Raw genomic sequence first — 3,306 nt, 5'->3', positions numbered from 1 at the left:
ATTTTTTAAGAATTCAGTTGGAAATTTTATGCTGAAGGAAGAGAGAACAAGGCTTCAGTTTAGAAAACTCTGGACTCAGAAGTGTGCTGCAAATCACTGATGTCATGACTTTACTTGGTCCGAACAGGTTGAATCATTGTCACTTTTACATTATCCTTATGGTCCATGCCAGACTGAATTCAGTGATTAAGCAGTTGTGCTGAAAGTTGAGTTTCTTTGTGGGGCCTGCACTTACTTTTCTCAGGCTTCTTCGAGAGGAAACCCCAGAGCCGAAAATCCAGTGATCAAAAAGTGAGTGAATCTCCACACACCTCCAGATTAAAATGTCCAAATTTACATCATCTAAAAGCGTATTTACAGCCTAGTACCAAAGGGTTTGGCCTAAATAGTTTCATAGTTTTCCATAGTTTTAACAAGGTTGTTGTTGTTTTGGGTTTTTTTACTATTTTTTATAAACATGCCATTATAACCCGCAGTAATTGTAATTGTGTTTATGTTTATGTTTGTCATGTTTTATGGTAATCCCTATGTTATAATTTGATCCATCCTTTAAGTACACCTAACCTCATTTTGAGTATGAATCTCATGTCTTTTGCCTGAGTGAAATGATTGCACAGCATACATCTTCAATGATTTTAAAAAACAAGATTTGGATGCACAATTTGGAATTTATTTGGGTTTTTCTGTAATCCACACAGGGTCACAAGTAAACATACAGCCTCAAATATATACATACATTCACTTAAATATGAGGCTTTTGCATCTTTTGTTTTCTTGTACTGTTTATGCATTTTGTGGGACAGACTGTCAAAGGAGGCTTTTTAGTTATTCCAGACCTGGGCTGATGTATGAGATACCGGCAGGCTTCAAAACTATTCAGGTACCCATGAACAAGGCGAGGATTTGTGCACAGTTCAGTCACCATCGCAGTGCACTTTGAAAACAGTCCAGAAACAAAGAGTATTGTCTAATTAAGCTTTAATCAGTGATTTGATTGCACTTTGACAGGTAGTGCACTCACAGTGGCCGAGTGAAGTGGACTTTCTCAATGTCTCAATGAGTGACTGAATACGCTTTTTTATCATTAATATTCAAATATTCAAATATTCATTATATCAGATATTTCTATTTGGCTTCTATGTTAAACATAAAGCATGTGACACATAAACTCTGTGTAGATACACAGCGACAACAACAAAAAAAAAACAATTTCAAAAACAAAATGATAAAATTGTAAAAACTCTGGATCAGAGACACGGGCTGCTGGAATGAGTTGCAGTTTTGCTGTTTAAGCAGAGGTAAGTTGGTGCAGGGTTTTGTATCCATCCACTCATTCACTTTCTTCCACTCATCTGATTCAAAGTAGTAGTGAGACTGAAGCCTATCAAAGCTGTCATAAGGCAAACGATGGACCCTGGACACGTCGCCGGTCTGGTGCAGGGCTAAAAGAGAGATTTAGAATCACCCATTAACCTAGCATGGATATCTCCGAACTGTGGAGGGAAGCAGACAGAATGAAGAACTTCCAAAGTCCCAGGCCCAGGATATTCCTGCTGGGAGGCAACAAAGCTATCCACTGCATCGCCATTTGTTGCCCTGTTTTGCATAACAGTTATAAAAATTTCACTGGAAGGCAATGATGTGCAGTCACATCAGCGTTAGACGTGTCGACGTGTGATGGCACACGGACCTCCGTGTCCTCCCTCGTGTAGATTAAAGGTCACTGAGCGGGTTTTACTCTGTGCGACGTGGACAAATCAGTGTTTACTGCTGATAACGTTGAGCATTTTCTGAACCGAGATTATTTTTCCCACCACAGTCAGCAGCTTCCAGCTTTAGAATTATTTCAGTTTGTGCTGACTAAGGAAGGAAAAAGATGTTTTCATCTTTTTAACAAACAAAGGAGAAGAAGACACCACTCACATTGTCAAACTGATCATTTAATTCATTTAATGACTAAATAATGAAATAAATACAGAGTAGATATAGTTTCTTTCAAGTACTGGATGACTTAAACTTATTATTAAATCTACAGCATATTGTTTATGATATCTAAAAGTGGTTCTAGTTTATGTTATTCCTGCACGAATCTTCCTCCATTGGTCTCTGAAGACATGGACGTGAATGGAGCCGGCATCAGTTTCATTCACAATGCGAAAAAATACATTCTGTAAAAGCTGTTACCTGATATTTTACTATTATTTTACACTACAAAAATAAAAGATGACAAAAGAAAGAAGAAAAAAGACAAAAATAAAACATGAGAACATCTTGTAAAACTCAGCTCAAGTCAGAAAATAGCATAACCTTCACAACGACAATCTCTATGTCTTTAATTCCCTAAAACATCATATTTAATCTTTCTGGAATAAAATTTTAGGACACTAAAAGGAAAAATAAGTGAAATCCAGCAAAAATTGAGCTGCAGATTACAAAATTAGTCCCAGTTTCCCTCGTTTTTGCAAAACTCAAAAAATGTTAAAAATTAAAAATCCACAAAGACACAACTCTCCCTTGGAGATAAAAAGCATGTAAAAAAAATTATAATTCATATTTGATGTGCCTAAAAACAAAACATGCTTATGATGGAATTTCTCTCATGTAGCATGTGGTGTCTTAAATCATCTCTAATTAACTACAAATGAAAAAGTATTTGATGGATTTGTAAACACACATACACAGAAGCAACAGCAAAAAAAGAGAAAAAGATTAACATACCACAAAACACTCAAGGAAGTAATGATAAAAGAAGTTTGTCCAACTGTACCTGTTCACAAAAACCTGAGTATGTGGATGCAAATATGTATGGAAAGCCAAGAGTGCCAAAACTTTTACATCGATGGTGGATTTTTCCCATGAAATGAAAAGTGCCTCCTGGGATATATTGTGAAAAATGTGCACATTTCTGTAACAACTACAAACAGGGATTAATGACAGTAAGAAAATTGATATTTTAATTGTCTTATCTTTGTGCTTGTTATACTTTATAAAACCAATGAACAAGCCGACAAACAAAGACTTTGTTGTGTAAGCACAAAAAACCCCTTTATAATAACTTTATCTTATTTCAATGTTAAAGTCTCAACTCTCCACAATTACATCAACAGATAAGCAACAGAGTCTCGTGCCAGTGACGACCTTTAATCTACCGATTCTTGATCATAAGTTGAGGTTAAAACCACTTCAGGCTCTCTCCATTGTCTTACTAGTATTTTCTAACAGTAAAGGTTCAAAATAACAGCGTCTCAATGGACCCACCAGTGGTCAGTCAAATATCTGGACTTGCATCATCGTCATTCTTTAAAA

The sequence above is a fragment of the Rhamphochromis longiceps genome, linkage group LG7 (genome assembly GCF_057381845.1).
Source record: "Rhamphochromis longiceps isolate RC_006_pf linkage group LG7, R_longiceps_female_GT1.1, whole genome shotgun sequence".
Classification (NCBI taxonomy): Eukaryota; Metazoa; Chordata; class Actinopteri; order Cichliformes; family Cichlidae; genus Rhamphochromis; species Rhamphochromis longiceps.
This window is presented reverse-complemented; position numbering follows the sequence as displayed.